General features: G+C 39.0%; 1 protein-coding gene across 5 annotated transcripts in view; it reads left to right on the top strand.

Annotated features, from left to right (window-relative positions):
• PALLD (palladin, cytoskeletal associated protein) overlaps positions 1-15,531 on the top strand; it is a 432,781-nt gene that overhangs the window by 321,127 nt on the left and 96,123 nt on the right. The window lies entirely within an intron of this gene.

The raw sequence follows: 15,531 nt of genomic DNA, 5'->3' as shown, positions 1-15,531 counted from the left end.
TTCAGGTTTCCCTTTGGAGTGTGGATGATGTGTTTATTGGACATAATGAATACCACCATCTGCTTTGTTCCAGGAACCAAAAGGCTATGTGCTTGCCCAAGGAATGTCTCAGTTGTTTATATGTAAGGAAACACTGCTCTGTGTTATTGGATGGGACCATTACAGCTCTTTCTTAAATAGGGAATGCAGAGAGCTGTGCTTTCCTCACTCACGTCTGAGCAGAGAAACCAGAAAATAGCCTTCAGCACTCCAAATGCCTGCTTGTTTTCAACTCTGAGAGGGCAAAGGGAACAACATTTATTGAAAATGTGTGTTCTTCACTTAGGAACCTAGAGCTTTACTTTGTGTTATTGGCACATCTACTTAGGCCTATGTTATATGTGTGTGTGTGTGTGTGTATACTTTAAGTATTAGATTGGAGTGCTTGGCATGAATCATAGATTAGAGAATACTGAAAACTAACCAGATAGCGAACTATGGCTCTATCAGCCAAATCTAACTGCCAAAACACTGAGGAATAAAGTAACCACTAATTAAGCAGCCTGGAGTTTTGTTTTTGGGTTTTTTGGTGGTGGTGGTTGTTTTTTAATACATACCCTGTCATTGGATGAGGGCAATTGTGTGAAATGCATGCTTTGCGGTGACTTCGAGTGATGCAACATAGCAGTCTTTTTAAACAGCTGAAAGCTCTCTGGTCCCTTATGATTTCCAAAAGGTACTCCTTAAATGGGCATAACTGATGGGGGATTGGCTAGTGAGCTATAGAGAAGGCTGAGTCAGAGTGACCTGTTGGAGCCAACCCAACCCCGTGTGTGTGTGTGTGTGTGTGTGTGTGTGTGTGTGTGTGTGTGTGTGTGTGTGTGTGTGTGTGTCTGTAGAAAAGGGGGAGCGGTGGGCAAGGGGCGGGGGTGAAGGGAGGCTGCAAGCTTAGCAGAATGTTTGAACAAGACAAAGAGCAGTTCCAGCAACCAAATAAGGAAGTCAGTGCTGAAGTATTTCAGAATAGCAGTGTGTCAGGGACTCAAGGCAATTGCGGAGAGTAAAAATAGGCAAAGGAAAAAGGGCAAAGGATTTTTGTTTTACTTGTTGCACAAAATAAACAGGGAAAGAAGTATCTCTGGTCTTTCAGCTGGAGTGAGAAACACAGATCGTATCTATCCCTTTCTGTTGGCTTTTTATAGACGTGTCTGGAGAGATGTTTAGAAACTCTTTTAGTGGCAACGGCAATAATAAGCATGCTTTTGTTAAAGATAGAAAAATGAAAGCACCATCACATTACCTTTATGTGTAATTCATGAAACTTTTAGCCCAAGATGATGGAAGTTTCCAAGAACCAACAGAAATATCTGGAAACCCACTTTCAGACATGTCCTGAACACTGAATTATAATTGTATCCTGTGAGAAAAATCTTACCTCTTAACAAATCAGTTAAATGTCCATTAGATACAGTGTCTAACTTATGTTGATAGTTACTGAAAAAGATGTCAAAAGAGGCAAATTATGCAAAAAAGCTGTCAAAACCTGTTTTAATCTTCTGAATACCATCTTTCCAACTCTCCAGGGTGGTAAATAATATGTCACTGATCCTATGGATTAACACTGCTTTTATTTTGATACTTTTTTGTAGTGTGGGTGGAAGAGAACAGAGATTTGGAAGGAGAATTTCAGATACTCCTAAACATAATTTGAAACAACTTTTTTTTGTCCTACAACACCAACATTGAGAAATTATTTCTATTAATCAAGAAATCAATTCACTTATGTCTAAAACTAGGAATAAATAAAAGGCATTCATCCTGGGTAAGACTTTTGAAAACCCTCAATAAATCTAAATTGTTGGCAGCTCTAGGATTGGCAAGTGAACAAATCTATCCTTCTGTTCTCATGCAAAATACGAAATTGGACAGCCGACACTTGAATCAGAAACTACTAGAACCTGCCCAGAAGAGTTTAGGTAGAGAGCTAAACTGGAGTGTGAAACAGGGAACACACAAAGATTGACCACGGCATGTAGATGATCTTACAATGTAGTGCATTCTGGCTCCAAAAATAACCTGCCCCCTACTTAAATTGAAATATAAACTCTATTGAATAAGCTACCTTTGTCATGTTTCAAGAAAATGTCAGGTTTATGACAAAATGTTTATTATCACTAACAAAGAAAAAATTAAAATGAGACCCAGCATTATGCCCACAAACAGTCGTTTTAATGACCAAGCTCCATCCTACCAATGCTTCACTAGTTGACTTTTTTTTTTAAAGCAATTTAGCAATAGATGTCAAGAGCAGGTGAAAAAAGGCTGAGTGTGCTGGCTCATGCCTGTAATCCCAGCACTTTGGGAGGCTGAGGCATGAGGATCACTTGAGCCCAGGAGTTGGAGACCAGACTGGGCAATAAAATGGGACTCCATCTCTACCAAAAAATATTTCAAAGAAGTCGGACATGGTGGTGCACACCTGTAGTCTTATCTACTTGAGAGGATGGCTTGGGCCCGGGAGGTCAAGACTGTGTGAGCCATGATTGTACCATGTACTCCAGCCTGGACAACAGAGCAAGACCTTGTCTCGAATGAATGAATGAATGAATGAATGAATGAATGAATGAATAAATAGTGGTAAAAAGAGTATTTGACTTCAAAATCATACTTCTCAGTATTTCTCTGAAGAAGTAACTCAAAATGGGAAAAGAAATGTAGAAGCCTGAAGATGTTTAGTACAGCATATGTTTTATAATTTCAAAACAAAAAATTTAGAATACACAGAATATTCTCTTATCTCAACAATGGAATATTATGCAGCAATTAACACTTATGATGATTAAGCCTATGAAGGCAAAAATATTTATGCTAAACGATAGTGACAAAAAATTACCTTGTAAAATTGCATACTATCTGTATAGCTATGCTTTGAGGACTAGAAAAGAACATGGCGAAATAGTGCTAGTGTGTTATGCATAGAGGTAGATTTTTTGTCATCTTTATTTTGTGTGTTTTAATAATAAATGCCTTTCAAAAAAAAAAGATGATGATGAACAAGCTTACAGGCAAGAGGCAGGATTCCAGAGTCAGAAAGAACTGAGGCTTCAGAATTTACCTATCCAGCAAATATAATCACAGTTTTGTGTAGATAGTGATGTTGTAATAGACTTTGCCATTTATAGAACTGCTTTACCTACTGACTTGATATGTCAATTATTTAAAAATAGCAAAGCTAATAAAAATAGCAAAATGTCAGTTATTTAAAAATATCAAGTGTAATTCTTTTGAGAGAAAAACAATCACACACACAAATGTAACTGCAGAGGTTCGGAGATCATTTGTGTGTGTGTGTATGATTCCTCCAGTGTAGCTGTGAATAATATGAGGTAACCAAAGACAGGCAGAGTCAGTCCAGGATTAAACGCCGTCATCAGCAGCGCCCCAATTTAAAGAGAAGATTCAGAACACCTGCACAAGGATCTCCTTCTAAAGCCCCGAATGGCAACTGGGAGCCAACCATGACATTGAGATCACATAATAAACTGTTCTCACAAAGAGCAGTTCATTTAATCTTTCGATGCTTTTGTTTTGGTGACTTCTCTACTGCTGGGAGTAATTATGAAGGACTCCAAGTGATTAGAAAGCATTTTGCATAAATCAGCTTGTTTGAATTATTCAATTTCCAGGGGAAATTAATTGCGACTTAGAACAATGCAGAAATTATTTACACACCCCGGTTTCAAAAAGCAGAGGAGAAGCAAAAAAGTAAATAAATCTTTATAGAACTTACTGTGATGGCTTATAATAACTATTGAGTAATCATAGAATGTTAAACGTAATCTCATCCAACCCTCTATAGTGGAGATTTGAAAATGGAGACACAAGACTCGAAGTGAATTGTGCGGTGTCTCACAAGGAGTTAATGCCAGAGCCAACTCCTTTGTTGAAAATAGTAGTTAAATTCTTAATGGCAGTTCTCTGGAGCTCTACTTACTGCCCTTGCCTTCTTCTTGCCCCCCTCCTGTGGTGAACTTAAACAGTACTTCCGGTCTTACTTTGAAAGACTTAAGAGTTTGAAAGAACTCTAGACAACTTATAGTCTTATCTTAGGCAAGGCGATTCTTTAACAGTCTACTTCATCTAGTTACTTATTTTGAATATTAACTCCTTAGTGGAAGAAGTCATGTTTCTCAGTAATAACTAAACTTATTGGCAGCAATGCAACGTGCACTGTGCCAAATGCTTTCCAACGTCTCGTTGAATCCTTGCAGCAATTCATGAGGTGTGCAGTGCTGTTATTCTCATTTTACCAGAGGAGGAAACTGAGGCACAGAGAGGTTAAATAACTTCCCCAAAGTCTTACACCTAGCAATGGAATATTATGCAGCAATTAAAACTGGTAACAAGCCTACGAAGGCAAAAATGTTTATGATAAATGATATAATAATAGTTACCTTGTGAAATTGCAAACTATTTGTATAGCTATGCTTTGAGGACTAGAAAAGAACACGGAGAAACAGTACCAGTTATGCATGTGGATACGTATGCATCACGGTGGGTTTGTTGAGATTTAGACAAAGTGTCAACCTTGGGATTTACACCCAAAGCATGAGCTCTTAAGCATGAACTTGCATGATTTCAGTAGGTATTCAGTGAAAGTTTTTGAAAATACACTTAAAGTATCCCAAGTAGATGACAATTCTGTTGACTATGACCAAAGGTACGAGGAAGAACTTCTACTTTAATTGAGTAAACAAAATGATGGACTTCCAGAAGTCAGGTATCCAGGTGATAATTTGTCTATTTGAATATGAGAATGATAATTACACAGATAACTCCAAAAATTACCTGCATCAGTGAAAATTTGGAGGACAGACATATATAAATTTTGAAATATTGTATGTCATACCAGTGAAGGAATCTAAGGATACTATTATTTATGAAGTGAGGATCTCAACAAGAGTTGTTGAGTAATGAATGTCTCTATTTCTTTGGGTTATGATTCCTATCACATCAGTAGGGAAAAAGATTTAGCAAGTCACATGCTCTGCTTGTCCACAACATCCAAGGTCTAAATGTCGCAGACATAAAGGTATGCCCAGAACAGTCTACTCTGTAATTCACAGAGAGAGTATTTAGTTGAATCTCCACATAAAGGAGTGATTTGAAGGAATTATCTTTACTAATCCATCCTCCTCCCCAAAGTAGTGGCAAATAGACTGAATTATTTCACCTGAAGTTAAATTTGCATGTTTGAAAGTATGTTTATGAACCATATAGTGCTAAGCATGACGTTAGAAATGGAAGTCCTAAGTCCTCTACAAAACATTATCTGATGAGTTGATTATGTATTTGTTCTCTACGTATTTCATCTTACCTTAAAACTATGGGATACTAAGGGTTTTCTTTTTTCTTCATCATTTATCCCCTTTGGTAAAATATCGTGTGTGTGTGTGTGTGTGTGTGTATGTAGATATGGGTGTGTGTATATATATATGTATATACAAATATATACGTGTTTTATGTATTATTACACATACAGATATATACAAAGAGAGAAAAATTTGAAGAATGAGATGAATATATATATAAAGAGAAGTTTTAGGCCAGGTGTGGTGGCTCACAGCTGTAATCCTAGCACTTTGGGAGGACGAGGCTGGTGGATCACCTGAGGTCAGGAGTTCAAGACTAGCCTGGCCAAAATGGTGAAACCCTGTCTCTACTGAAAAAAAAAAAAATACAAAAATTAGCCGGGCGTGGTGGCGCGTGCCTATAATCCCAGCTACTCAGGAGGCTGAGGCAGGAGAATCACTTGAACTCAAGAGGCGGAGGTTGCAGTGAGCCAACATCACGCCATTGCACTCCAGCCTGGGTAACAGAGCAAAACGCTGTCTCAAAAAAAAAAGAAAGAAGTTTTAGTATTTTTTTTAATCATCTCTCAATAGACTGTTGTTGAAGCCCACTGCTCTGTGTAATACCCCAACACCCATTAGAAGAGCTGCTGAAAGTTCTATGCCAGGCCATAGTGGGCTGGCCTGAGGCCTGATCCCAGAACCCTCCAGCTGAAGGAAATTTTAGAGTTCAGCCATCCAGCCCCTCCGCAGAATACATGGGGAAACTAAGAGTATGAGAATTCTGTCTCAAGACCTCATTTCCAAGAGGACTCAGGACCTGATGAGGTTTTTGTTATATGTAAAGTCTGAATAGCTGTGTGATAATAATGAGCCTCGCTTAGGAATTGTATTGCATACTGGAGCTTTTGTTTGGTTTCAGATTTTTTTCTTTCTTGGTGGGGGGAGGGCGGGGGAGGGGAGGCAGGTAGCAAAATACTCTCTTTTCACCACAAATAAGTTGAAATTGAAAAGGAAATCTTTAGGTACTTAAATGAAAAGTAGGACGTTTTGCCAATGAGGCCAAATGATGCTGATCAATGGGAAGCTCTGGGAGAGGTGGCTGTGTAAAAGAGAGAGTGGGTGACCCAGGGAAGGGTCCAGAGCTGAATGAGAAGTTGCAATCACATATTCCTATGTCGCAGCCTTCAACCTGATGCTAACTCGTTCTTCAGACACGGAGTCCAACTTCCAAGTGCTGCAGGGACTTTTGTTAAGCCTTTTAAGGATATCCAAATGAATTAACTATTGTGTTTCACCTACACTCTAGTAATTCACTTTCAGTGGGCAGTTTTATTTTCCCAGATGTGCAGATTGTTCACCAGAGAGTTATGAGTAATTAACTCATAAAAGAAATGTCCAGATGAATGAACAACTGCAAAGCACCTGTTGTCAACAGCTGATTTTTGTCTCTGTGCTTTGATTATGAAGAGCTTGAGAATACTGGAGGTTGTTTTCTTCTAAAAACTTGTGACACCTGCTGATTTAGGTTCACATAGAATACAATGGTGAATAGAGAATAGGTGGTAGAGCTTGTCTTTATAGCTAATGAAAGAAAAGTGTCAAAGTTTCAGATGAATGTCACGTACCCAAGGATAGGGCTGCATTATGACTTTCACGGGCCTCAGGGCACTTTTGCCTTTGTGGGTCCGTTTCTCCGTTAAAAAAAAATGGAATCATATTTTATAGTAGTATTGGTATAATGATGAATGTAATCCAGGCTGGATTCATTATTATATGGTCATCATTATTATATTTATTTATGTTCGCTTTTTCCTTCTGGGTTTATTAAAAAATTTTTTCATGGGTTGCCCAAAGTGTCAGCCCTGCCCACTGAACCTAATGAATAAATTGACCCTGCCTAAGATTATGGACAAAGAGATTCATGGAAGCATAGCTGGCCCCATCGATTTTTACCGTCACTATAACAGAGAATACAGATAGGCCCCTTTCTTCTGTTTTTCCTGATGTTGTCTCTGAGCAATGGGCAGCTCAAGAATCAGAAATCCCTTTCTTGGCAAGGTCATTCATGCCTGGAATCCCAGCACTTTAAGAGGCCAAGGCAGGCGGATGGATCACTTGAGTCAGGAGTTTGAGACCAGACTGGGCAACATGGTGAGACCCTGTCTCTAGAAAAAAATACAAAAAAAATTAGGCAGGTGGTGGTGCACGCTTGCAGTCCCAGCCACTCGGGAGGCTGAGGTGGGAGGATGGCTTGATCCCAGAAGATGGAGACTGCAGTAAGCTGAGATCATACCACTGTACTCCATCCTGGGCAACAGAGCAGGACCCTGTCTCAAAAAAAAAAAAAAAGAAAAAAAGAAAAGAAAAGAAATCCCTTTCTCCTTATATAACACTACTTGGCCTAGAAAAGCCAGTGTTTCTGTCCACTGTGCTCTGCCAGGGCTGCTTATGTAGAGCCCTTTGTTCATAATAGGACAGCAAAGCAGGTGACTGAATCAAAAATTAATTCCTCCGTGATGCTAAAAGACTGTGTGTCTGTGTTCTCCAAAATGGAGTCAGTTTGTGCAGAGAATTTTTGTCAGACCAGTTTATTCATTGCTACACAAAGTTTTCTTAAGTGTCATGCAGTGGGCAAGCAAGGGAACAATGACACCAAAGTTATGTCAAGCTTATACTTGTACCACCCACAAATGAAGATGGAATAATAATGTTGCCACCTATAAGCTAATGAACAAAATGCAACAATGGGCTCAAACATGCATATACCCATTGCCAATAAATTTATCTCTAATGAGACTTTTGCTAAAATTGAGGTCATGATTTGCAGAAGGCCTGGCTTTTAAAGAGGCAAGACTGAATTTAGTCTTTATTTATGGTTCCCGTATTTTCTTTTTACTTGCATTGAAAGCTTTACTTCCAAAATCTTACCTTGTCAACTTTGTCCAGAAATACATTTTTTTATTTTTTTTACCAATCCTATTAACTGAATACTTTTTAAATGATATTCTAAACTCCTATTTCTCTCAGTGCAGTCTTCTCTCTTTGAACTCTTTTCATGAGCCATAGCTTATTAAAATCCATTACATATTGTAAAAGAAATAGCTATTTGAAAATATTCATGGGCCACCAGTTCCTTTGAACATAGCAGATTGAACCAAAGTTTAATTTGAAACGTCTTTCTATAAATCCTATAAATTGACCAAATTTTCTCAAAATCATTGAACTTTTTCTAAAGTTACTAAAAACAGACAAACATACTAATACAAGAATAATGATCTTAATTCTTTGGAGCAATGGAATTGTTTTTTACATTTACATCTATGGAAATCTTAGGTAAAAAAAAAAAAAATCTTGATTTTTTTTTTTCTTGAAATCTAGTACTTCACTGTATCAGCAGTGACCTAGTGTAACTCATTCAAGGGGCCCATAACAGGCAGTATCAATATTATTGTCAATTGTTTTAACTGTCAATTATATAAACTATATACCAGATAAATTCTTTTTTGTTGTTTTTTTGGGTTTTTTTTTGTTTTGGTTTTTGTTTTTTTGTTTGTCTGAGACAAGGTGTCACTCTGTCACCCAGGCTGGAGTGCAGTGGCACGATCTTGGCTCACTGCAACCTCCACCTCCCAGGCTCAAGCAATCCTCCCACCTCAGCCTCCCAAGTAGCTGGGACTACAGACACACACCACCACACCTGGCTTCTATTTTTTGTAGAGATGGAGTTTTGCCATATTGCCCAGGCTGGTCTCCAACTCCTGGGCTCAAGTGATCCTCCCACCTTGGCCTCCCAAAGTGCTGGGATTATAGGCGTGAGCCACTGTGCCTGACCAAATTCATTTCTTTAATTGCCAGTGTTATCAAATATTTTCTCCTATGGAGCTTATGGTCTATATTCAGATAATTTTCTAATTTTAAATACATTTATTACATTTTTATATTTAAAGAAAGTTTAATTGGAATATTTGACTTCTCCTTATTCTCTCCTCTCTCTCTTCTCATTCCATTTCCATATTGGAGTCTAGGTTTGTACATTTTATTTTGTTAAAGATATATACTGCAAAATAATCTCAACGATTCTTTTAGTAGTTGGATGTCTTTGCTAGAAAATCTTTAACTTCATCACTGAAGCAAATCATTATGTATTTTCCTAATGAGAAAAATAAAGTACTTCAGATAACATAATCCCGTTTATTTGACCCAGAGGGTTTGTGTATTGATCCAAAGGAATGGATATTCAAGTTTAAGACATGAAGGGCTGGGTAGAAGGAAGGTTTCAGAGATGACAGGTTTATCAATGTTAGGGAAATAGACCCGATTCCCTCCTTCTTGTGAACATAGTCCACTATATATAGCCTGTCGGAGTCCATGGTTTCCTTTGAATTTACTTCGTTCTTCTGAAAACGACACTGCAACACCCTAAGCAGCTCCCTTGCTGAAAGAGTTTTACTTCCTGTATTTCTGGGAGCAACAATGGAATCATGGCTGATGTGGGTGTTTTCTAAGCACCCTGGAAATCTACATGAAATGCGACACAAGATTCTTTGTTATGGTGTCACCGGAGGTAATATTAATAGTATTAAAAGAACAAGCTGAGGACTTTATGCATGATCTCACCCATGACTTCATGAATCGCCACTGGGATTAATGTAAAATGTGTAATCCTCGCCTAAATATGCCATCTTTGTCTATTATCCATCACTATATTTATAAGACACAACTTAAGGTTTTTCCTATGTAGGGTAAGTTCAACTATTTAGTTCACTGATTATAGTATTTCACCACTTATTCAGGAAAATCACATAAACAGGCAAATTCTCACTATGCCTCTTTAGTAATCCACATGGAATCTGTGGATGATTCCTTCAGAGCCAGCATAACTCATTTGATTTGGAAAAGGGTGCTCAATAGTGAGTCAGATTCTTCTGTGGATCAAGCGGGACATGTTTAGAAGCTGCCTTAACTATTTCAGATCAAGCAGACCTGACTCTGCACAATTAAACTTGGCAATAATAAGTTGCTCCGTTGGTAAAATGGAGATCTTAGGGACGGTGAACAGACAGTGAAAGGACTTCTCATAAATATGTATTTTTTACTCCAAATATTTATGTTCCTTGGAGCTTGGACTCTGGAGTTAAGGATTTGCATCTCTACTCCTCCCCTTACCAGCTCTGTGCCCTTGGGTAAGTTACCTAACCTCTCTGTGCTCACTGTCCCTGGAATGATAGTTATAGTGATACTTCCTCATGGTTTCTATAGTCAGATAAACATGAGAATGCATGTGATATGATTGGCATAATGCCAGCCCAAAGTAAAGTTCAGATTATTATTTTTTTTCTCTGTCTTTTTTACTATCTGTAACTAAATACTGTGTTTTGCAAAAACAAAAACAAAATTAAAAGGCAAAAACAAATAAAACCCAGCTCCCCACCTGCTACATACCAAACAGTATGTTAGGCGCTGCCCTGGCAGCATCGTGCTGTCTTTTCAACAGCAGTCCAGTGGCGTAAATACCTGAACCTCCACTCCCAAAACAAAACCTTTGTGAGTTCAAGGGAGACAGTGGAACTGACCCCACTCTGGCCAGCTCCAAAGGCCATGCTCTTTTCAGGACATGCCTTCACTAGATGACCTCTTCAGCCCCTCCCAACTCTGATTTTGAGTCCTCTGGAGTTGTCTCGGATGTTCAAGGCTTACCTCACTCTCACAAGCTCAGCCTGTGTTTTGTTTATCGTAGCGTGACCTTTCTTTACATTCCAACTGCAGATGCGGTCGTCACGCTCCCTGCGACATAGCATTTGGTGTCCACTGGGTTCTAGTTGTGTCTATATGTACAAGCAGTCCCATTTCTTTCTTCCTGATCCATTCTCCCTGCTCTTAATAAAAAGTTATGAACAAACCAAAGAACCATAAAGTTATCTTTACCAATAGGATAGATGAATTTGTTTTTATGTTCAAAGTATGAGTTGTCCTTGGAGGGGTGCCCTTTCCCTCCTCCCCTAATAGTCTGTCTTCATGATCAGATAATGCACGAGCCTGATCCTCTTTAGAAGACCCACATTTTGGTTTTTAAAAGTTTCTCACTTTTCTTAAAATAATTACTAGTTGTTGATATGGAGACAAATGTTGCACTTAATTACAGAGTCCAAATTCAGAATAGTCCAAGATTGTTAAAAGTTGCTTATTCTTAAAAATGAATGGACTAAAAGCTGATCTTAAGCATTCCACTCTCAGAAACGTTTTCCCAAATGTAACATTACTATGAATCAATATCAGGTAAAAGCTATAATTAATCTGTTATTTTCTTAGTCTTGTTCTTGTTTGATAAATGTACTTGGGAACCCTTGCAAAGGTAGCAACTACAATAGAAGAAATATGCCATTCAGGCAAGATTCTGTGACTCTAAAAAATATAGTAAGGGCTAAATCAAGTTTTTAAAAATAACATCAAAGGCCAGGCACGGTGGCTCATGCCTGTAATCCTAGTACTTTGGGAGGTCAAAGAGGCAGATCACAAGGTCAGGAGTTCGAGCCCAGTCTGGCCAACATAGTGAAACCCTGTCTCTACTTAAAATACAAAAAATTAATTGAGTGTGATGGTGCACGCTTGTAATCCCAGCTACTCAGGAGGCTGAGGCAGGAGAATTGCGTGAACCCAGGAGGTGGAGGTTGCAGTGAGCTGAGTTCACGCCATTGCACTCCAGCCTGGGTGACACTGCAAGATTCCATCTCAAAACAACAACAGCAACAAACATCAAAACACCAGAAGTGAATGGAACAAGATCCTGATGCTGAACTGATTATCAGAACATCTGTTAATAGATACCATTGATCACTGAGGAAACACATAGCAAAAGCCTCCTTGTAGAAAATGTGCCAAGCCAGAAGCCAGGAATCTTCTAGGAAAATGTCAAGTTTTCATTAAAATATTAAGTAAAATGCCTGAAGATATATTAATATTCCTTTGCTGCTACATGGAAATAAAATAAATGAAAATATAGATTTTGGGCTTTAATTCTTAAGTTAGAAAAGCATGATTGAACAATGTCGATTTGTGGTAGCAGTAAAAAGACGTTCACTTGGTTTGCTAATCATATCTACTTTATAAAATATTATATACTACCTATGCTGAGCATTTTGAGCTAGATGGTGTGTAACACCTGTTAGTAGTTAGACAGATCAATCAGTCGATTGATAAATAGATAGATCTGTGATTTGGTTTTGCTGCCAAGATCTTCTTTCTTTAGTGAATACTATTGGTTTTAATGTCTTTCGTTTTAGTGTTTTAGTTTTTAACCACCTATGTTTCACTATTTTCCTTGTGAGGAAAATATAAAAAGGAATGATTTGAAGGGTTACTTTCACCCTTTCCACTTTTCTCGCCAAATACTTGGCTAATTGAGCACAATGTTTCATCTGAAAGTAAATTTGTATGTTTGAAGCCATAAGCTCTGAGCCAAAGCCTGCTGAAGGTACAGCCAGAGATGCATGCCCGGAAGCAGAGCCTCTGGCAGATACAGCCAGCAAAGCCGAAGGGAGTGCCCTGAGGGTCGCCTCTGATGAAATAAAAGCTCATTGTGTGTTTGTTCTCTGCCCCTTTCATCTTATCTCAAATCCATAGAATGCGAAGTTTTAGTTACGGAAGAATGAAATAAAAGTAATATAAGGAGAAGACTTGATCAGAATCTTCAGTGTTCAGAGGAGGATGGAATATTCTTTTTCAAACTTGGCAGAAATTCTCATCAGTGCTTCTACTGATACTAGTTCTAGCAATTCTGGGGCTTGTTCAAAGTGACGGCCAAGATGTATCCACACCTCCCACAGTTCATGTGTAAAAACTTCAAAGTTGCAAACATGAGAATATTCAGTGTTTTGCATCAGTCTTCAGTCTTCCTGGATTTCAGCACTGAAAAGTGAAAACTGGTCCACGTGCATGCGTCTTTCTGGGCACCTGTAGTTGGAATAAGGCAGACATAGAGATGACAGATCTAATGAATCATCCTTCTTTTGCTGCCTCTTCAGAGTAAAAGAAGTGGGTATGTTTTCTCACAATCAACTCTCCAAGTCTCTTCTACCCCATAGTCCCTTCCATGGCAGGTAAACACTAGAGGCGGTAATAACAGACATCTATTTTATTCTTTCTGAGCTTATGTTGTGAGTGGACTCCTAAATCATAAAATCACAAAATTTAAGAAGCGCAACTTAAAAATCCATCAGGCTAATTCCATTATTGTGGAAATAAGGAAGCTTCAGAGTCCCACAGTTAATGGCACAGATCACACGTCCTAACTCTCGTCTGGTGGCACTCTTTACTCAGTGTCACATCACAGCCCCCAAGAAAACCCTGCTGCAGGCCGGGTGATGTCATTGCTGCACCCCTAAGGGCCATTTGACATGGGAGTAAACAAGCTGAGAATTCAAAAGAAGGTGAAGCTAAACAGGGAACTACTATTAGAACTATTAGAATAGACAAAGTCATTTTCACTCTTTAAAGCTTTTGTCCCAGGACAATGAATTGTTGGTCTATCACCCTCTCAAAAATGGAAGAGATAATAATGCTTTGTATTATCCCCAGAAAGATGACTATGGTCAGTATATTGTTAGGTTAAAAAAAAAAAAATAGTTTATAGGCCAGGCACGGTGGGTCACACCTATAATCCCAGCACTTTGGGAGGCCAAGGCAGGTGGATCACTTGAGGTCAGGAGTTCAAGACCAGCTTGGCCAACATGGTGAAACCCCGTCTCTACGAAAAATACAAAAATTAGCTGGGTGTGGTGGCGGGCACCTGTAGTCCCACCTACTTGGGAGGCGAGGCAGGAGAATCGCTTGAACCCAGGAGGCAGAGGTTGCAGTGAACCGAGATCACGCCACTGCACTCCAGCCTGGGTGACAGAGTAAGAATTTGTCTCAAAAAAAAAAAAAAAAAAAAAATTATATACTGGGTGCGCTGGTCACATCTGGGAGGCCGAGGCAGGAGGATCACTTGAGATCAGGAGTTTGAGACCAGCCTGGGCAACATAGCAAGACCTTGTCTTGAAGAGAAAAAAATGTTTTAAATTAGCTAGGTATGATGGCACGTGCCTGTAGCCCTAGTTACTCAGGAGGCTGAGGTGGGAGGATCACTTGAGCCTGGGAGGTCAAAACTGCAGTGAGCTATGATTGCACCACTGCACTTCAGCCTGGGCAACAGAGTGAGATCCTGTCTCAAAAAAAAAAAAAAAAAAAGTTACAAAATTGTATGGAAACAGTGATCTAAGCTATTTTAAGTGTGTGTTTAAATACACATACAAAAGCCTGGAGGACTATACGTTAGGCAGCTAACAATGTATCTCTGGGAGTAAAATCACAGGGACATTCAATTTTGATTTATTGCTTAAAGAGCAATATTTGGTTTATTAATATTTTACAAACATCATTATTCATTTAAAAGTCAATAAAGATATTTCTGAGAGAGGAATAGACTACCTGGCTGAAGACAGTGAACCTAGCAATGCTGGCGTTAGATATCAGTAATGAAGGCAGGATACAGTTACAGTACTAACCCCTTTAAACAAGTGGTCTACTGGCTATTCAAAACTAGTTGGCATTTATTGGCCGTTACCGAGTGACCACGTTACTGAAACAGCCTGGCACAACAGTAAGTTCAGTAAATGGTGGATATTACCATTCGTTCACTGATTCATGCATTCATTTTGTTGACAGCTTGTTGTGTGTGAAACGTTTGGTCCCAGTGGCCAAGGAGCACACGCTGGAAGCAGAAAGAGGACGGAAATTGTTGTGACATGGTGTGCCAAACCAGCTACCAGAGGATTATACACAGAGCCGGGGTGTCCTTAGCTGATCTGGTGAAAGAAAAGTTGGTGATCTGGATTTAAGGCTAAGCCCACAATCTGTCACAAATTTTGCATAGAATATTAATTCTGGGACGAATGAGACCAGTTCCTCTTTGAAAACAGTTCTACAGAAATTCCTGTGTAGATGAGTGTTAAAACAAGTGACTCAGGACCTCCAGTAGGTTATGACCTGAGAGGACCACAGGATAGGATAGGGACTGGGTTCCTCAGATGTTGCTAGATCAAAGTGCTTTATTCCTCTCACCCTAAGGACTCCTGAATTTAGTTGTTACACGGAACACAGCAAACTAATTAATGGAAATCTAAAAATTATCCCTTCTCTTCCTTAGAGAAGAAATATACTG

Source organism: Macaca thibetana, chromosome 5 (assembly GCF_024542745.1).
Source record: "Macaca thibetana thibetana isolate TM-01 chromosome 5, ASM2454274v1, whole genome shotgun sequence".
NCBI lineage: Eukaryota > Metazoa > Chordata > Mammalia > Primates > Cercopithecidae > Macaca > Macaca thibetana.
This window is presented reverse-complemented; position numbering and strand designations above follow the sequence as displayed.